This window comes from Urocampus carinirostris, chromosome 4 (genome assembly GCF_059441175.1).
Source record: "Urocampus carinirostris isolate Australia breed hairy pipefish chromosome 4, RoL_Ucar_1.0, whole genome shotgun sequence".
NCBI classification, from domain to species: Eukaryota; Metazoa; Chordata; class Actinopteri; order Syngnathiformes; family Syngnathidae; genus Urocampus; species Urocampus carinirostris.
In genome coordinates, this window is record NC_142352.1 from 33,830,129 (window position 1) to 33,852,652 (window position 22,524).

Sequence of the window (22,524 nt, forward strand, 5' to 3'; positions counted from 1 at the left end):
ATCCTCTGTATATTTGTCTCTAGCAAAGAAAGATGCCACCCTAAACGGTGCTATTCTAGTGCTTTAAAGAAGTTTGTTATTAATATGTGACACGGACATGCATAGTACCATGCTTACGCTATGACATTCACTACAGGAGTAAAACTGTTGGGTCGTACTCACATTATTTTAACTTTTACACCCAGAAATTCGTCCCAGTTGTCAATTTCTATATTCAAATGGATAAGCTCAAAACAGTTCTTCACCAGCCACAAAACAATCCCCTTATAGTATAATTGGTGCCCGCCTTTGCAAGAGCAACACGTAAATTCTGTCTTTTGTAACAATATCTAAGTTAAACCAGACTGTATAAACATAGACAATGAACAATGATTGGTGATATTAAAAAGAAGGCAGCGAAAGGGTAGCTCAGCCAGACCCCAATCTACCAACCCGGCCCGAAATTCGGATTGGGTCGGGTTTAAGATCTCCCCTTTTAGGCTGAAAGGGCAAAACCTTTTCGCACTTGAGAAAAGCTTGCTCGCTTCAGAGTTTTTGGACCTTTCACAATTAAATGAACACAATAAACTATATTTCCTTGTGGAGTTCTTCTCTTCAAGTTTGAAGGCTGTTAGCACGATAACTTTGGTGGATTACTTCCCCCTCCGCAGTCAAAGTTTTTGAGGTACTCAGACGCCAACTAGGAATCTGATTGGCTAGAGCAACAGCTATCTCAAAGACTGATTTTAAGGGACAAGGCCATCTGGATTTTTTGTGAAGGCCTCCAGGTAGATTTCCGAGCCAAGCAACAACTAATAGTTGAAATGTGATTGGTTAAATGCTTGAACATAAAAACACACATCTGGAATCAGCCAAACCAGGGAGAAAGAAAGCTGAACGACAACTAGAATTTTTTTAAGTATTAAAGGGCAAAATATAATTAACATCAAATGATTCAGATATTTTTAAGCCAGCAGAGAAGACCTTGCAGGCCCTCACTGTCCACCCATGTTTTTAAAGTATGAAGAATTATCATTACTTTATTTACAGTATTTCTTTCAGCAAATACATTTACACACACACACACTTGAGTAAGAATTGTGTCATGGTTGCCGTGGCGACCGATCTGCCCCGCCCCCTGGGCACCAGCTGAAGCTGATCAGCTAATTGCGTGGCTGCTACTTAAGGTTGGGTTGTGGGTATTGCGGGTGTTGGCTCATTACACATTGTCCGTTCTGTTATGCCTTGTCCTGTTTAGTTGAGTCGGAAGAAACCTGTGTTTGCACGTTTTTTTTGTTAAAGCCTGTTTGTTCTGTCTTGTCCCCGAGTTTTGAACAACTTTTATTTTGGTAAATAAAAGTTTTGATCGTCACGCAATTGAGTTCTCCCTTCCTGCCTCCTGCCTCCGTTCTGGTCCGGTCTCCACCTCGTGACAAATTGCCTTATATTTTATGTATTCAAAATAAATTGATTCCCTTCCCTGTGACTGTAAATATAAACTTGAAAAAAAATCAGTTAACCAGAGCTAATCCCTGATTAGGCCAGTTTTGGCCCTCGGGCGATATGTTTGACACCTGTAATTATTTAAAAGTGGCCCTATTGGCTCATTTTGATTATTATTGTTGCTCTAAAGCCGATTACCCCAATTCAGAGCGAAGAGGGCACATTATGTAACTAATTGTCAGTCTCAATGATCTCCGATTTATGTTTTTTTTGCCATCCAGTGTCGGATCTTATGTAACATATTATTTGGGTGGATGAGTAGGAGCCAAGATGCGGAAAGGACAAAGAGGACAGAGTGGGACTTTTCCTTTTCATATGAATGCACACACAGACAAGCACACGCACACTAACCACACAATTCAAGTATTTCACAGTGTCGTGAAGAAAGCCCACTCATAGAACATATTGCTCCAACGCAATGAGAAGAGGTGGGAAACGTACTCATGTTGTCGACTTAAGTAGTTCGCATACATGCAAAAGTTGAAATAATGTATTAAATTGACTCATTTACAAAAAAAACGAAACAAAAACAATTGTTTTTATACGTTTTCCCAATTGACTGAAAATACTCTCATTTCAGTGGCTTTTGATTGTACTACAGTTTTTTGATAAATTTAAGGCTGCATTCATTCTCAAACTTAATTCACATTATCCTGGAGATGATCATGACCGAAGCCCTGGACCAACGTGAAGGTACAGTCAACATTGGAGGACACGTCGCTAACCTTTGTTTTGCGGATGGTATTTCCGGATTGACGGGAGAAGAACAGGAACTCAGAGATCTGGTCAATCGCCTAGACAAAGCATCAACCCAGTTTGGGAGGGAAATTAGCGCAAAAAAAAAATAAAGTAATGACCAACAGCCCCAAAAGTATTACCACAAATATCACCATCACCTACTAAGAGCTTGATTTAAATATCTTGGAGTTGTCATATCACAAGCGGGGTCAGAACCAGAAATCATGGCCAGGATAGCTAAAACTACAGCCGCAGTTGGCAGACTTATACCCAGACAAGAACATAGCAGTGAACTTAAAAATCTGACTCATGCAAGCGCTGGTTACTTCTATGTTCCTCTACACTTGCGAGACATGAACTTTCACAGACAAATTGGAAAGAAAAATCCAGGCCATGGTGATGCGATTCCACAGAAACCTTCTCGGCATAACGTACATAGCCCTTGTGACAAACGAACAACAATGTGCAACCCCATTCGACGACCCCACAAAGAACTATTGTCAATCTCTGCGCAGACAAAAACTGCATTGGTATGGTCAGGTCACAAAATCATCGGGGTTGGTCAAGGTCATTCTTCAGGGCACAGTGTAAGGGCCCGGTCACACAGCCGTTTGCGTCTGAATCACGGCCAGAAATTTCTGCCTGTGAAGCAGACGCTGTTGGACGCTTTGAGATCGCCATACAGACGAGATACAGCAGTGCTTTACACGCAGTCGGAAATTCACACGCGGTTGGCCGCGCGAAAAAGTTTTGCGCTGGTCAAAACTTTAGACCACGTGTTAACCGCGGGTGGCACACGAGGTAATGACGCGGAAATGACGCGGAACGACGTGCTCTGGCCGTGGCCAGGGCGTGGTTACACATGGGTAGGACGCGAAATTTCAGTGGGTAATCGTGGGTGGAGCACGGTCATAGCATGTTCTGCGCCTGTATCACAGTGTTATTACGTGAAATTAGCGTGTTACGCGTGTGACGGTTAAACGCCTTTCTCCGCGTATATACAGCGCGATTTGCCGAGCACACGTCAGTTGTGCTCGAGACGTCAAGGAGTGAACATGGATCCCCGTCACCGCAGTGACCTCGTCTTAATCCATTTTTATTTAACATTTATTTTCATTTCATAACAAGATAATAAAATCAAAATGAAAAACTATTACAATAATAACATATTGGCTTCTTCCGTGCCATAGCTTGAAATCTTGATCTTCACGGGACTGTGTCTTGAGCGGTTATGATTTCTACAGCCCGGTGTTATGCCGAGAAATGCACCGAGATTTGCATCCCCTCGCTACTACAACCACTTTTACCTCGTTTTATCTCACTTTTAGGGAATGTAATGGCGAACATATAACCAAATCCACTTCGTCTTGCATTTGTTGGGAATGTAATAAAACATAAACCATTCCGTCTTTGTTTTTGTTGTGAACGTAATCAAACGGTAATGCACACCGTATATAAATCACTTTTGAGAACTGTTATGCACTCTACCGTAAAGCTTATTATGCAGAAATAAGCTTTATGGTAGAGTGCATAACAGTTTCAATACGAGCGATTTGAATAGAAAAAGGCAAAATAAACATGTTACCTGCTCAAAAGTGATTTGTATACGGCGTGCATTACCGTTCGATTACATTCACAACAAATACAAAGACGGAATGGTTTAAGTTGTATTACATTCCCAACAAATGCAAGACGAAGTGGCTTTGGTTATATGTTCGCCATTAAATTCCATAAAAGTGATATAAAAGTGAGATAAAACGAGGTAAAAGTGGTTGTAGTAGCGAGGGGAAGCAAATCTCGGCAAGGATGCATTTCTCGGCATAACGCCGGCTCGGCAGCTTTTATACCCGTGGTCCACACGAGAAAATGACGCGGAAATGACGCGATGAGGAAGCGGAACAGTCTCCGGCGTCTGTTTTGCGGGCATACCACCGATGAACAGCGGGTTGGCCAATTTTGCGCATTTTCCATCGCGGGCAACCACGGGCAAAAAAACCCTGCAAAATTTTACCCGCGATACAGACGCAAACGGCTGTGTGACCGGGCCCTAAGGAGGCAGAAGGAGTAGAAGACCGAAAAAGAACTTGGTGGACAACAATAAGGAATGGACTGGTGCCAACATTGCCACAACCCAAAAACAGGCTAAGAACCGTCAGTTGTAGAGAAAGCTGTCAAGACTTGTATTCTCAGTGGTGCGCCGACAACCCAGGCAGTTAAGGGATCTGTGAACCATGAACTGGCTGCAGAAGAACCTCTATAATAAACAGAAGGGTCTGAGTTGGCCGATTTTTTTATTAAAAAAAAATAATTTTAATAATTATTTTTACCGTAAAAAAATAATTGAATTACGATACACTAAGGTTGGGCTAATACTGTTACCAGGTATCAGTATCACTGCCAAATAAAATATTTTAGAAAGGTAACAATTGCACAATAAAAAATAGCACATCGCAACAATATAGAAAAGTAGCTTAAGAGTTATTTGCCGCTGCACCCTTGCATGCAGCCATCTTCCATTCATCCATCATCTGCACAGCTTATCCTCAGTAAGGTCGCGGGGGTGCTGGAGCCTATCCCAGCCGTCTTCGGGCAGTGGGCAGGGGACACGCTGAACTGGTTTTCAGCCAGTCGCAGGGCACATAGAGACAGACAACTCACTCTCTCATTCACACCGAGGGACAATTTGGACCGGCCAATTAACCAGACATACATGTTTTTGGAATGTGGGAAGAAACCGGAGTGCCTGGAGGAAACCCATGCAAGCACGGGGAGAGCATGCAAACTACACATAGGAAGGTTCGATCTCACGACCTCAGAACTGTGCCGCGGACGCGCTAACCACTCAGGTGCCGTGCTACCCTGCCGCCATCTTGTTTAGACTAAAACAGAAAATTGGAATTTAAAATGATCTGTGAGTGGAACAATTTTGTCCTTTCTTTTCTGTGTGAATAGTGTTTTAAAAGGTATTTGTTTGATATGGATCGAAATGAATTGATCTTTAACATAAACATGCATGGATTATATTAAACTGTTGTATTCATTGCTTGGCATGTCTCACCTGTCAAAGGTTTGTCCTGAAAATCCCTTTTCAATCTCTTCCTGAAACTGCATGTTTTCATACAGAGTGATTATATGACTGAACAAAAAGCCTCCCATAAACGACATGAGAGGAGAAGGTTAGGAAATTTCCTGTCGCACTGACCTCGGAGAAGCACAAGAGTACACATGTGAAAAAATATTCCGGGTATTCCGTTCACGTAACTGCATGCTTAACACAGTAAGTAACGGTAATCTGAATCTGGTTAATCATATTTACTGTATGCAATAGTTGCCACAAATGAGTCAAAAGCTCCCATCATTGAGTAATGAATCCTACACTATTACCAAAAAACAAGTGTTTATGTCAAAACAATATCCTTATCCAAAATGACATGCATAGAGAGGTGGGCCGTGAGGGCCTGCAAGGCCTTCTCTGCCGGCCTAAAAATATTTCATCATGAGATGTTGATTATATTATGTCCATAACACTTCATAAATAATTACAAAATGTTTGTCAACTTCCTTTCATTGCATCTCCCTGGTTGTGCTGCTTCCAGATGTGTGATTTCATATTTATGCATTCAACCAATCACATTTAAACAATTAGTTGTTGCCAGGTCCAGAAATCTACCCGGAGGCCTTCACAAAAAATACTGAAGGCCGTGTCCTGTAACATAACATTTTGAGAAAACTGTTGGTTTAGCCCATCGATTCCGAGTTGATCTCCGAGCGCCTGCTAGTGAGTATTGGTCACGTAACCTGTTTTACAAACTATGAAAGGCTATGCAATCACGCAGATAGACGTTAAACTTGAAGGGACCGAATTACTCAAGAAAATATACTGCTGTGTTGATTTGATAGCGAAAGGTCGGACAACACAGAAGCGAGCAAGCTTTTTGCTAACAAGAAACGTTTTTTTTCCACCACTTTCATCCTAGAGGGTAAGGTCTTAAACCTGACCTCAAGCTTGACGTGGACTGAATTTTGGGCCTTGAATCTCTATCATTACGTTCAGGTCGGGCCGAGCCTCTCTTTTACTGACTTGTTAAATTTTATTATCCACGCGTTATTGTTCTTCTTTGTACATGTTTCTACAGTCTTGTTTAACTTAAAATTTGTAACAAAAGATAGGCTTTACATGTCGTGCAGCTGCACTGCCGGGGCCCTTTGTGTCCACCCCTCCCCCTTTCCCCTCCGCAATGCTGGCTGGGCGCGCAGCAGGGGCCGGGGTCGGTTGATATGACGTATATTCCACCACAGTCTTCACAAATAAAAATAATGGACAATTTCACTTCATAGAGCCAGTTTGTTCATGAACGACACATCACTAATTCAGACTGGAGTTGAAGTCCTAGTTGTACTGCCTGCTACTGCATTCACCCCTGAATGGAACTTTTCTCTCCCGTACGTAGTTCAAGAACAATAAATCAATGCCTGAGAAAGATCATAAAACACTGATAGCTATAACCAGAACATATTGTCTGTATTACCACTTGTTCAAACCAGCTCACCGTCATAAATAAGCATGTGCTTTTAATTGTGCGGTAACACGGAACCTTTAGTCGTGTTTAACAACCTGCCAGGTGTGTGACTCAAAATATTTGTGATTAAAATAAGATGTCTTATGTAATCGCTATTCGTATTCTGCGGTCAGAATATACTTCATACTGTAGGTGCAACCCTGTGTGTTGTTGATTCACAAGTGATTTTTGTGATATGCATCACGTATGGGCATTGCATAGTTAATTCTAAACTGGACAAGTTTTAAAGTATTTGGATGAAGAATATGATTTTCAACTTTTCCACCATTCCACCTTAATTACACAAATGTATTGAATGAAAAGATGCAAATTAAATCAACCCTGAAATGTTTAATAAAATAATTCATCATTGAAAACGAATGAATGGTTAGAAAATACACGAAAATAAAAAAGTGAAATATCTTCTGAAGTACAAATTTCTTGTTCGTTCATACATTATTGAACTTATTTGTGTGATTATATCTTTATTTTGGGCAGCACAGCGGCACAGTGGTTAGCCCGTGTGCGGCACAGTTCTGAGATCGAACCTTCCTGTGTGGAGTTTGCATGTTCTCCTCGTGCTTGCGTGGGTTTCTTCCGGGCACCATATTTGTTTGGGTGACAAATGTTGAATACATTTGGCCATGATTCAAATCATTTATTGACAACTCTGAACACAGTATAAACCTAAAATTTCCATAGTATTTATTTATCAATGTTCTTCAAAGTCCAATTCATCATCAGATACACCAGAGTCGTGCTTTTTTGCATTTATATCTTTCAGGAGTTTGCGGGTGTGCGGCACAGTTCTGAGGTCATGAGATCGAACCTTTCTGTGTGGAGTTTGCATGTTCTCCCCGTACTTGCGTGGGTTTCTTCCGGGAACTCCGGTTTCCTCCCAAATTCCCAAAACATGCATGTCAGGTTAATTGGCCGGTCCATATTGTCCCTGGGTGTGAATGAGCGAGTGAGTTGTCTGTCTCTGTGTGAACTGCGACTGGCTGGCAACCAGTTCAGGGTGTCCCTTGCCCACTGCCCGAAGATAGCTGGGATGGGCTCCAGCACCCCCGCGACCCTACTGAGGATGATAGGTGCAGATAATGGATGGATGGATATCTTTATTTTTTTAGTTAAAGAATTCTTATTTTACTATATGTTTTCCTTACCACTTTCAACAATACACTCCAGCAAATTCCAGTTACTCCAAGCAACTCCCTGTAAAGACATAAAAATAGTAAAACTTAAAACAAGCAAACCTGTCTGCCATCATGCAAGTTTTTCTTCTATTTTGCAGAGGACATAATAACTGTTACTCTTAGTACATCTTTTTAAATGTATCTTTAATTGTGTTGTTCGCTTAGTTTCATTCGTGAATGAATCTGTCTGGGGAGCTGGCAACGCTGATTGCATGAGAGGGGGCAGGGAGGGTGCAGAAGGCTCTGTGTCACATGGACGCGCAAAACATAAAGCCTGTCTTTTGCATCAAAATCTAGGTAAACTAGACTATAGAAACAGAGACGAAGAAAAACAAAGAAATGACTGTCCTGGAGATTGGCCTATCATGGAAATGAATCAAAATGACCCTTTTTTTCACACTACTGCATATGAGAGCATATCAGTAGTGAGTGTGACGTTGCTTTAGTAGTTTGAGAGCAGCAATTAATATTGTGTAAATTATGCTTTTAATAGAAGAAGTAGAAAACGATGTGGGAGGGAAATACATATGTATTTTTTGAGTGACAGTTTTTGGGCTGCACAGCAACTGAGTGGCCTCCCTGTGCGGAGTTTGCATGTTCTCCCCATGCTTGTGCGGGTTTCCTCCAGGCAATCCGGTTTCCTCCCACAACCCAGAAATATACATTTCATGTTCAGATTCAGATTCAGATTCAGATTCAGATCTACTTTATTGTCATTCTAGTACACGTGTATACAGAACGAAATGTCGATGCATCTGACCCCCACAGTTTCCTTGAATGTACAGATATAAATAAAGTTGTATTGTAATTGGCTACGTATAGTATTTTACCATAGTGCCGATAGTGCAAGAAGAGTAGCTAACCAGATGTGCAAAATGGGCAGTCAGGTTAACAAGTCAGGTACACAGTAACATTAACACTGTAACAATAACGCTGTAATTACCATAGTGCAGAGAGCAATGTGCAATGAGTGGCAAGCTATAAAAAACTGCCAGTAGTGCAAAAAGTCAGATTAGCAGCCGTTTAGATTTAAGTTAACTATATGTTAGATTGACCATTTAACAGTCTAATGGCCAGGGGGACTAGACTATTGCGGAGCCTGGTGGTCCTGCACCGCACACTGCAGAACCTCTTCCCAGAGGCTAGCAGAGTGAACAGTCCATGATGGGGGTGAGAGGGGTCCCCGGTAATGTTCTTAGCATGGGATAGGCAGCGCTTCTGGCCAATGTCCTGAATGGAGGGAAGTGTAGTCCCGATTATTTTCTCTGCTGTCCTCGTTACCCTCCTCACACTACCCCAGTCGGTAGCGCTGCAGCCTCCACACCACACAGAGATACAGCTGGTCAGGATACTCTCTATGGTGCCCCTGTAGAATGTGATGAGGGAGGGTGGGGGCAGGTGGGCTCTCCTCATCCTCCGCAGGAAGTACAGGCGCTGCTGTGCCCTCTTAACCAGTGATGCAGTGTTCACGGACCAGGTGAGTTTGTTTGTAATGTGCACCCCTAGGAACTTGATGACTCCAAATTGTCCGTAGGTATAAGTGAGTGTGTAAATGTCTGTCGGTCTCAGTTGTGTCTTGCGATTGGCTGGCAACCTGAAATCGGCTCCAGCACCCCCTTGACCCTATAAGCGGAAATAGTTTTCTTAAGAATAAGCATTAAACATTGAACACTTTTTCTCTCAGTTTATTTTTTATAATGTTTTGCGTGTCCAGACATATTTGTTTTGATTTTATTTATTTTTTGCTCCCTTATGGTGCTTTTCAAATTTTCGATTGCTGACCAATGGTCTAGCCGTTTCAGATTAAGCACTTCAGGTCGATCAATACACATTTTTTTTTAGCCAGTCCCCTGGAATGTCAGATTTAATGGGTTGCCTGTCTGGCAAGTGTGACGCTAACTCTGCCAAGATGTCATTGTGCAGTGCCAAGCACTGCATCGCTATGATTAGGTGCAAACGTTTCAAAGTCTCTCCTTCGGGATCTCATTTCATCTTTCGGCCTGACAACATTCTAAACCTATTGCTAAAACAATAATATATTTGACCAAACACAACACACGCCGCTCATCTTGCATTGATACAGCAGAGGAATTTTTCTAGCGTTCTCTCAACAGGTTCTCCATCGTCTCACCGTCTTGCAGAATGGATCTTTGGTAAGAAGATAGGAAATATTCAAACCAATTTGCATGTTGATTTATCTGGTGGGAACACTATCAAAGAGATAAAACACTAAGTCAAGTCATGTTTATTTGTATAGCCCTTGATCACAAAGAGTCTCAAAGGGCTGCACAGACCGCTGCAAACCACAGACTCTTATGACACCATCCTCTGATCCAAAACCTACAAAAGGGCAAATTGTCATGGTTGCCCATTGCCCTCACTTGGCCCCGCTTGTTTGGCGCCATCTGCTGCTCGTTGTCTGATTGGTTTGCCTCCTATTTAAGCTCATTGCTCTCATTTACTCCTTGTCAGTCCGTCAACAAACCTCTGCACTTGCAAGACGTGTATTTTGACTCTGTCCGGTATCCTGCTTGTGTATCCAGTATCTGGTATCGATCCTTCCTGTCTCGTCCTGTCTGGTATCTTGCTCCTGTCTCGTCCTGTCTGGTATCTTGCTCCAGTCTCCAGTATCCGGTATTGATCCCAGCTATCTCGCCCTGTCCAGTATCTCGCTCCAGTCTCCAGTATCCGGTATCGTCCCGTCCTGTCAAGCATCGATCCCGTCTGTTACGTCCTGTCCGGTATCTTGCTCATGTATCAGGTATTAATCCCGTCTGTCCTGTCCGGTTTCGACCTTGTCTGCCTCTGGCTTCCTGTTTTCCCGTGCCTGACTTCTCTATCTCAATTCTTCCGCCCAGCGATCGCCGAATCACTGGTCTTTGTGTTCACGCACATGACTACCCCATTCCCGTAAAATAAAACTTGTGTGAAAACGTTACGCGTCTGGGTCCACCGTCTGTTCGGGTTCTGACACAAATAATACACAGATACTTTTGAAATCCATGTATTATAGAAATAATTAGGGATGCATGAACTGTTTTTTTCCTACCGGTAACCAATAAAATCCTGTTTTGCGAAACCGACATTAGTATCGATAACTGATAACTTATTTTTAAAGTTTTTGTACGTGTGTCTTTATTGTTGTTTACTTTTACAATAACATTGTACAGCTTAGGTCCGCATGTGGCCCTGTGGAGTGGCTCCCTGGCACTTTTTGAAAAAAATTTACCGATTGAAAAAAAAATAAAGGAGGGAAATATAATTTTCTTTTGATATGGTTTTTGTAGGAGGAAAAACATAACACAAACACTTTCCGATGCTGTAAAAATGTGTGGAACAAATATAACATTTTAACTCCGGGTGTTACTAGACGAGAGGGAAATCAGCTCTTTCGCTTCTATCCTCTCTTAGGTTTTTTGGGGGGAAGGGGGTTTAGAGCTCTGTGGAGCACCAGCTCCGCCCCTTATAGAGCTGGAGCGTCACAATTTAACACAGCACTCCTAATTTCAACACAGAATTTACATAAAAAAGGTAAGAGCTGTTTTTATTAAATGATTTCTGATTTTTGTCAGTATATAGTTTAGATGATGCCCTTGCAACAACAATTGCAGCCTGGAAGGGGTAATTTACCTCATGTGCGGCCCGTTCTCAATGGTTTCTTAATTTCCTTATCCTGAGGTTTTGAGTTTTTCCTTGCCCTCATGTAGGTTTTAGATCAGGGGATGATGTTATAGTCTTTAGTCTGTAAAGCCTATTGACACTTCTTCTGATTAAGGGCTACAATACATCACATACTTTCAAAGCTTTGAAAAAGTTTTTATGAATTGGATAAATATAGAAAGAACAGATTTTTTTTCACAAACAGACCCTGAAGAAATTTGCAAAGGATATCTATTTGTATTATGCGTTTGAAGGTCAGGGGCTGGCAGGAATGGGTATGGAACTGCACCAAGAGCCATAAAAACCCCAGGCAGCCATTTTTCAACCTAGCTTTAATAACAGTGAGTTATTGACAAGAGAAGGATACAAAACATGCATTAGAATTGAGGGGACGCATATTTAAATGTAGTAACATTGTGCAAGTATGTGCATTACATAGACGCGCGCCGATAAATTCGTCATCTTTTTGGGCTTTGGGTTGGCGTTTGGACTGTATTTGAAGCAGATCTTTTCTTACTTTCACCATTTTAATGTTACAGTAACAGAAAACCAGAGCACCAGAATTAAATCACTCTCTACCCCCCTCACCCACTTTTCCCTGTTTCCTGCTTCTAATAAAAGTAAAATCAAATCAGATAGTGGGGATGTTTTTATAAAGGCTCACTGGGGCATTGTTAATACATACTTAATAGACAAAATGCCTCAAACGACGCACCCTACCTGTAAGTGAGTAAAAAACTCATTCCAAGTAATATTTTTTTTTTGTTTTACTACAAAAAAGTGATTGAAATATATACTAAAATAATACATATATAATGAGAGACTTGTTTTAATATGAAAACAGGTAAAATATGGTAAAGTATGAAATACTAAACTACTAGAAAAGCAAGTAAAATGTAACAAATTCTGTAAAGTAGTAAACAAAATTAGATATAATGGATAGACTTATATGAATTTTCATTGTATAAGACCCTAAGTGAAGCACTGTTTAGAGCAGAGGTGTCAAACAGGCCGCCCGCGGGCCGGGTCAGGCCTGCTAATGGATTGAATCCGGCTCGCGAGACAACGCTTTAGAGAAGCGCAAGAGAAAAATACTGCAGGTTGAAATATGTCCACTTGATGTTGCCAAAGCCAGGTGCCTTACACAAATACGCTGTACTTGTATTTCTTTCTCTTTCTCTCTCTCTCTCTCTCTCTCTCTCTCTCTCTCTCTCTCTCTCTCTCTCTCTCTCTCTCTCGCTCACTCTCACTCTGTCTCTCTTTCCTCCTCTTTGTTTCTTTGTTCTTCTTTGCCCCTTTTCTCTTTGTGTCTTTTTACCTTCTTTTCTCTCTTCCTTTTTCTTTTCTCTTTCTCTCTCTCTCTTGTTTTCCCCTTCTCTCTTTCTCCCCTTCTCTGTTTTAAATAGAAAAGTCTGTGGCTTGCCATAATCTGTGGTGTGTGATTAAGGGCTATACAAATAAACATGACTTGACTTGACTTGACTGACTCCTTCTCTCTTTCACTCTTTCTATTTTTCATTGGATTTATTTATTTTTCTCTCTCTTTCTTTCCTCTCTGTCACTATTTCTCTTTCTACCTATTTGGTTTCTTATGTTCTCTCTCTCTCTCTCTCTCTCTCTCTCTCTCTCTCTCTCTCTCTCTCTCTCTCTCTCTCTCTATGTATCTTTCTTTTTCTCTTTTTTCTCTCATTCTCTCTCTTTTTCTCATGTTCTCTAGCTTTTTGTTTTGTTCTCTTTCTTTGTCTCTTGTTCTCTCTTTCTGTCACTTTCTCTCTTTTCTCTTTCTTTCTTTCTTTCTATTTTCTCTCCCTTTCTCTCTCTCTTTCTTTTCTCTCTCTTTCTCATTTTGTCTCTCTCTCTCTTTCTCCCTTTCTCTCATTGTTTGCCCCACCCTCTTTCTTTTTCTCTCCCTCTCTTTCTCTTATTTCTTTCTCTTTTTTTCTCTCTAACCTACTAGTTTGGCCCCTGAGAGAATGTTTGTTCTATCGTGTGGCCCCCGAGGTAAAATGAGTTTGACACCCCTGGTTTAGAGGGCTACTAGGTTAAAAACATCAATTAAAAAAAGAGAGAGACTGTGTTTTAGATTTTAGGATATTGCTTAACTATGCTTTTTTGAATGTTGTGATTCAGAGTAGTTTCTTCATTATTTTACAACATGCCAGTAAATAAATGTGAAGTTGGCAAAATGAAAATAAAAAACTAAGAGAGTGGGAATTTCCACCCATACGAAAAGTTGGTCAGTAGTTGACCATCTACTGTGCATCAATGATTAACTTGTTTTACTATGAGACGGTGCAACGGGAAAGTGGAAAAACACCTCGCCGGGACAACAAATAAGACTCTTTATCGCAACAGAATGTGATCCTCTGCTGAGGAGTGCTTCGTCCCTTGAACTGTGTTGAGGTGTGTGTTATTTTCTAGAACTTGCGCGTGGTGTGCGTGGTGAAGAGCTCTGTGTGTTTTTCCAGTTGCGCACCCTGGAGCTGATCGTCCAGAACTGTTTTTCAGCAGTGGGTCATTGTAGTTCACCTTGAGAGGCATCATCTGTTTCTTTGCAGCACTGTAAAAAAATCATTGCATAATAGCCACCCCCAAAACTTTATGTAAGACGTTTTCTAAATTGGAGAAACAAAGATTGGGGCGATTAAATGAAAAAAAAAACGACAACAAGTCATTCCAGAATTTCGCATTGATGTGTATTTGTGCTTTGTTGCTATTTGTTAGCCCCCACCAAAAATGTGTTAATAATTGTTTGTTTACATTTGTTCAGGTCATGTATTTCATAGGCAATACCCCCTCAAGCCATTTTTAATCTGCACCCACACAGTATAAAATGGCAGCATGGAATGAAGATGGTGCCCTGAGTTTGGATTTGGAAGAGATGTCTTAAAAGCCTACCAAAACAAATCAACTTTTTGACCACTGGCTTACTGAAAAAGTAGACCACATCTTTTTGTTGATGAAAAATGAATTCCCACATTTGCTCAATTTTAAGTGCTGGACAAGTTAGTGGAAATTGTGCCCAATCAGGTTCCCACAAAGAAATCTCTCATAAAAACATCCCACTGTTCTTAAATACAGTAATCCCTCGTTGGAGTTGTTTTCCGAAAATGTCTATCGATAGTTAAAACCCTCAAAATAGATTTAATTATTTATCTACTAAATATTCAAGAACAAGCCCAATTTACATGGTCAAGGTTTTGTTTAACAAATTATTTACTTAATAAATGTTTTCTTTTAAAACAAATAATGTATTTACTGTCAAAACATAATCTGAAAAAAATGCCGTTTAATTGCACAACTGTATTGATTAAGTAAATGCAATGAATGTAAATGATCTGCATTTATATAGCGCTTTTTTAAGTCAATGAAGACCTCCCAAAGCGCTTTACAATATGCTTCACACTTTTCCCTTTTACACACTAACTAACCGATAGCAGCATCAGCCATGCAAGGCAACTACCTGCTATCGAGGGCATGAGGGATTCAGTGTCTTGCGTAAGGACACTTCAACATATTACATGGAGGAGCCGGGAATCGAACCAGCGACCTCTTGATCCCAAGACGAGCAATCTACCTCCTGAATCTCCGTGTACACTAGGCAAGCCTTTTTGGACCCTGACTCCCGCCTGTCCCGTTTTTGCTCCCGTATGTCTTCGGCTACTACCTGTTTTGATCCCGACCACGTCTGCTCTCCCGTCCCGACTTACGACCCGTTTTTTGATTCCGACCACGTCTGCTCTCCCGTCCTGGCTTATGACCCGTTTCTGTCCCCGACCACGTTTTCGCTATCCTGTCCCGGCAATTGACCGTTTTTTCCCTCCCTGACACTGTCATCGGTCGCTATGGAAGATCCACTTCCGTGTTCGGATCACAATCCGAGTACAAGAGTGATTTGCTTGCCGCCGACAGCGAACACCGGATCGTGGGCGCAGCCCTTCCTATTTCCTTCAATAAAACTTGTGCTAAACGTTACGCAATTGGGTCCTGTTTCCGTTCTGGTCCTGACATCAACATATTAATAAATTATATCAGGGCACAATGAACCAATAAATATCTGTTCTCAGTTTTTTCCTTTAATTGCATAACTTCCTTTAGTCAAACATGAGCAACCCAACTCTGTAGGCTGAATCTGCTGAGGAAAGTTTCATGCCGAGACTGCTCAGCTTGCCTTCCCAAGTACAAATAAACTAAAGTGGGATGATCGCTTGCACAACTGAGTGTGTGAACCACACAAAAACACCTCACCACTATTCGCTATGTTTGCATCTCAGAACAAAATGGCTATCGTGTGCTCTTGCCTGAAATTCGACTGAGCACAAATAGACTTTAGATTGTTTCTAGTCAAGTGCCTGTAGCTTCGACTGCAAATTCCTCCCAATTCCCTACTATGTCTGTTCCCTTCACACTGACGCAACTGGGAAAATATTAACTTAGACTAAAGCCTTTTGGGGTGGAAGAGTGCATTAGTAGCATACAAACACACACTTTTCCTTTTGAAATGTAAGGTAGACATTTAAACTCTGTGCAACCTCTACCAGTTATTGGTGACTTAACGTTTCCTGTGGTATGACGGTGCCCATGCCTCTCCAGCCCCTTTATTTTTTGGGTAGGGGTTTGCTCTCCCTCATAAAAACTTGAAACAGATAGCGCTGGTTTCAGTGGTTATCAGAAGCAGAAGAAGCTTCGTGTTCTGACTCAGATACAGCACCTTCATCATCCGGTCATCATTGTTTTTCGGTGTAAAGCGACATACCGTTCTTCACTGGACTTTTTAGCAAGCAAAGTATATGACATTAAAAACCAACCAGATATGATACTTGCTCTGTTGACGGAGGTGAAAGAGCTGAGGATACATGTTGTGTAGAGAGACATAAAGCTTTTGCTGAACTGGAAAGAAAATTGAAGATCCGGAGCAATACTCAAGAAACAATGATGTCATTGTAACCTACAGTATCTGAAGATCAAACCCCATTGTATGCAAGAGCAGGTACAGGCACCGGCAACAAGGTGGAGCCCAGCGGGGAGTCTAACTCTGCTGAAGAACGGGTAAATATGGACACAATTGAAACTTGTTACCTTCTACCAATGAGACAGAACAATATCCCCGCTGTGATCCTAAGATTTTCCAACAGAAAAAACAAGGTTGAACTGATAAAGCAGGGGTGAAAGCTCAAAGGTACTCATGTATATCTTAAAGATGACATTATAAAAAGAAATACTGACAAGCTAGATCTTTTAGGAAACAAAATGAAATACAGAACTGTAAGATATATATAAAAGTTAAAGGACCCCCGGAACTAGCTAAACTCATGTAATGGTAATGGTAAGTTAAATAGCAGTAGCGAACAATTATTTCCCTGGTACCTGCGACTGTGCCAGTGTAACTTTATTGAGTTGTACTTTGTAGGGTCATATATACATGCCAAATCAATTTAAATGACATGATGAGCGGTGAGATGCTAGTAAACCTAGGGTTCAATAATCTGTCCTCAGCTACGTGGGAAATGATTTAATGGAGTTAAATTTTGATTTTGTTTTTAATAAGTAGCGGATTAAAGCACCATATTGTAACAGTGTTTGAGTTTTAACTTGTCATCAATAACGTGTTACAATACTCGTCGTCGAGAAGAGTAATTGCTTTCCAGGAACGTGTTACTCCCAACACTGGTGCTGAAACAGCAAACCCCCCTGCTGCAGATCCAGAATGTGAATATCCGCCCCCTCTCAAACCTCCTATGGCGCCGTGGACTGCAGCATTGCCCTATTGTGTTGGTAGGTACTGCGCCTAGGACCTTTACAATTCGCATACCATGAGAACAAGGAAAGCCAAAGAGTTATTTAAAGAAATTAATCGAGTGCCTTACCTCCAGGCTGTCAGACAGCTTGGCGCTCTAGACCTTAGGTCAGCGGTGTCCTGCTGCTGTAGAGATGGCCGATGAAAGCTTCTCATGTGGACTCTCCACATATTTCACATTTAAGATCCATCCACCAGTCCAAACTTTTTCCCTCACTTGTAAACTAATATAGCCACTTGCTCTGTAAAACAACATTGGCATACCCAACGTAAGTTTATTAATATGGCAAAATTGTGCATTACATGACATCTGAAAGTTCACTGGTCGTTTTTATCCATTTAAGTAAAACTTTACATGAAAATCACGACTCATTTTGGTTACATGAATTTGTGAAGAACGATAAATGATGTTGCTGTAATATCATGCCGCAAATGTTCAAATACAGAGACACCTCGGTACTCGGTGGTTCACTGCTTCGCATATTTTCATAATGCTTTGTGTTCTGCATTCAGATTGACTAAAGAGAGAAAGATGCTTTCTATCAGCAACAAAGTTGGACTTCGCCACCTGCTAAACCTGCTCAGGAGCCACAGGCCGGTGTTTGGGGCTCCCTAGTGGCTCCCAGGTGCTTTTTCAATAATGTTGGATAATGAAAAGATACAGTACTGTATTTTTGTGGGACAGAACCGGAAGGTAAATGCATTTTTGCATGATGTCCATATGATGGTGGTTAAGTACTGTATCATGTGAAGTGAAGTGGGTCGGGTCCTTAATTCATAAATTTGTGCAATAGAACTTTAAGAAATATTTTTTTAATTAAAATTTGACAGTAAAGAGGGTTTTTTGTTGTTGTAAAAAAGTAAAAGAAAAAGAAGTTTATAAAGTACAGTACTTTTTTTGGTTTAAAAAAATACTTGAGCTCATAAATTGGGTTTGTTTTTAAGTAATAATCAAATAAATAAATAAAGTTTTCTACTTTGTGGATTTTCACGTTTTGTAGGGGGTTCTGCCCCCATGAACTACAATAATTGAGGTAGCACTGTATTAAGGACAAACTAGGTACAAGTGTACAGAACCTTTTCCCCCTGATATCCAGCCATGTTGTCATAACACCCATTGTCATCACTATCAGTATGAAAATTGTACATCTCTGCAAACTACTAAGAAAATCTGCATTACATTATGCTACGGATGGATGAAAACCAATACAAGTTATTGGTATCTGTGCCAATACCATATTTTTTTAACGGCAATGTGACACACAATAGTAACTGATAGCAGTGCCGGCTGTCTTCTAATGGCCATTTAACAATCAGGAAACTTAAATTAACTGGATGGTAAATCACTATTGAATTAACAAGCTGGCGTTTCCAGGCATTGTACTTGGGGGAGGTTGTTGGGGCCATGTTTTTTTTTAAACGTGTGCATAAGAAATAATCAGTCAAGGTGTTCCGATAGAAGATTGGATTCGACTGCTTAAAGTGGCCAGTGGTCGGAAGTTATCCCAGAGGGCGTTAGAGACCGCAGGTAAGCAGATGTTTATCGATTTTGTTGGTATTCATTTGGGGTTCCTTGACTGAAACCTAGCTAAAGACACTTGCCATAAAATACAACTGTGTAAATTGTCATAAAAAAATCGGTTACGCCTTTTTAAAGCATTTAAGTCACATACGTACACCAACCCACAAATCGGGATTTGTGATGTAGTTTAGATTAGATAGATGCAATATTAAAGAAAAATATTATGTTGGGATTTAAATATCTTTCATTAAATTTATCAGTCATTTCTTTGCAGAGGGATGGGACTTGATATCGGTGTGTGGCAATTGTATTGTGAACTACTTGGGCATCACATCAGCCTAAATATTTGTGGTAATGAGCATCCCAACACTCTACCAATACTACTTTTTTCAAATGCATTTGACTATGAAGGTAACATTTGGCACTATTTGGTACATTTGCCTAGTTATACTATTCTGAGGGGATGTGTGATCATTCAAACCTAGTATCATTGTTGTACCAGCTTTTCGATGTATTGGTACAACAAATTAGAGAAAGGGATATTGCCGTTGGTTTACTTTAATTTTAAAGGAAACACACAATTTCAACGTACTTTAAGAGTAGCATTCATTTGGTGAGGGGGTATGTCATTTTTCTTTAATAGTGGTAGAGGTATCTGGTATTGATTTTGATAACACTTTAATTTAGCTTTGGTACTATCTAATAGAAAATGAAGTTATAAATCCCCACTTCTTCTACATTATTTGGATAACTAGCAGAATGCACAGGTCAACACGTTTTCATTATAATTATGCCTGCCCTAATAATAGACTGCAATTGATCTAATGAGAAATGACAAAAAAGTACTGAATTCTAAGGAAAACACAATTTCTGCATTCACTAGTAACACTATTGTGTACACTACTAAAACAACTTGGGCACTTTTGCAGACTGCCTGACTAGTTGTAATTTTTTTGCCCTTCTGTGTGAAACTTCTACTAGCATACGACAATAAATATTAATATTAGCCAAAACTACTTTTAGCCAGTGGGCATACCTAGTACTTGGGCGGCAGTAGCTCAGGAGGTAGAGCGATCGTTTTAGGATTAAGGGATCCCAGTTCGAATCCCGGCTTGTCCGTGTTACATGGCGAAGTGTCCTCGGGTAAGACACTGAACCCCCCAATACCCCCAATAAGCAGGTTAGCGCCTTACATGGCTGCACAGATCACGACCGCTATTGGGAAATGTGAAGCACAATGTAAAGCGCTGTGGGAAGTCATTGACTTGAAAAGCGCTATATAAATGCAGATCATTTCATTTCATGCTTGCATTCTAAAAGTATAAATAACACTACTTGTAAATGTATTTGTTGTGCGACAAGAGGTAAAAAAAAAATAACTAGTAAGATAAAATAATTCTATCGTAGTGCGACAAACTATATAAACCAGGGCTCACCAACCTGATGCTGAGAGCTACTTTTTGTTAGTGATTGCCATGAAGGGCTACTATTTTGAAACATATTTCTAAAATAACAAGGTTATATTGTAACACTCCCCTACCATCTCGAACCAACTCTCTCGACATTCGTCGCCCTACTGAAATCATTCATGCGCACTGCACATTCTACGCCTACACTTTCTCCAGGGCGAAGAACTTTGAAGTTTTTATTGTTTAATATCTCGTGTATCCATTCAATATGGTTGGTGTAAAGTGTAAAAACGGGGCGAGCTGTTTCTTTTGAAATGAAAGAGGAATAAGAAAGCTTGATGCGGTTGAGAAAATGGTTGGATCGTTTTTTTTCGGCCACTTTCTACCACGGAGGAGGAAGTCGCCTAACTCTTGAAGCTCATCTTCCAAAAGTAAGTTAAACATAACTAATTAATCTTTATAGAGCATAATATCTTATTGAAAGTTTATTTATATTTTAGTACAAAACAATACAGGTTAATTATACAAGCCTTAGACATACTTATATAAACCTTAAACATACAAAATATAGCACTGAAGCAACTTACGAACAAATTCAACTTACGGACGATCGTCCGTAAGTAGGGCAGCATCTGTACTATGTTGTTTCAATGTTATAACCAAGTTATGTCAACCAAGAACACATCATATCATTCAAAACTTAAATTTACTCGAAAATCTCACTTTACCTACTCGAATATCACTGGTAAGCTATTTTCAGAACCTGTACACGGGCTACTCAGGTGTTCTCAGGGGGCTATCTGGTGCCCTCCGGCACCACTTTGGAGATCCCTGGTCTAAACGGTGAGGATAAAGGGTTTACCGAAACCTGATTGCAAAAAAAAACGTTAGGCAGATTTTTACACATAATTGTTTATTTCACCAAAAATTGCTTTGTTTTTGGTCAGGCAAGTGCATGTTGTCCATTGTGTACTGATCGTTTATTAGATGTTGTAAACGAAAAGTATAAAGGAATGTAACCTCACAAATGAATCCTCTTAGAGTGATTAAAGCCTTACCAGGGGCTGCACCCCTTCACCCTGGTCAGCTGCCTGCCATTACGCAACCCACTGAGTTCAGCATATTCCGACAATTGCCGCGCTTAGATTCATTAAACTGCCATCAATCTCTCTATATAGTGGGAGACATTTTTCAGGTGCATGCAACAAATTAAATAAAGTGTGACGATTTGTTAAAAGGAGCAGGTGCACCCTGTCTTGATGGATCACTTTAATTTCTTCAATTACTTCACTTGTAAATCCAATATGTCAAGACTTGCAGTCATTGCTTAGTGAGCCTAAACTTCCCTGAAAGTGGGTCAGGCAAAGCACGCAAGAGGCTCAAGGCAGCCACACCATTGTCCCCTCACCGCAGGTATGGCATTTGTGTTGTGTGTACCTTTGCTCTAAATTGCTATCATGTAATGTTCTATTTGTAGATGTATCCATGGTGACATTGATATGAAGTCATGGAATAGGGACCGACGAGTGAGTAGATGCCTCCGTTTGGCACAAACGTGTGTGAGTTGTGCCCTGTGTGCCAGTCTATATGCACACTAAAAGAGTAGGGGGTTGTATAAGCACCCAAAGCCCGAAAGCTTTATTTGGATTGGGGCTGGGCGGATCCATCCGAATATCGATATTATCCATACTAAGCAAGCACAGGGATCCGATTGGATGAAAATGACTGATGGGCTTATGTGTCAATTGCGCCGTAGTTAGCCCACCCCTGATCTAAATAAAATATTAAACATAAAATCACAATCTGCAATCCGCAATGTGTAATATTAGCTAAAATGTCTAATATGTACCTATATAGCAGAGACTTGGATGGCAAAGCACAGATAATATTAAGATAATCGAGCATTACCTCACAAGACCTCAAGAAAGACCAGCAGCTTCACAATCTTTATTTGGACATTCATGGAGTTTGCATTTACAATGTTGGAACGCATACCGTGTTTTACCACTTGTCAAATTCTATTGGTGAGCCGTCAGGGTCTACGAGGCCTTTTCTGCTGGCATGAAAAATATTTAAATCATACCATGTTTAATTGTATTGTGTCCATGAAAACTGAAATAAATCCAAAATGTCTGTCTCATTGTTTTTCCTCTGGTTATGA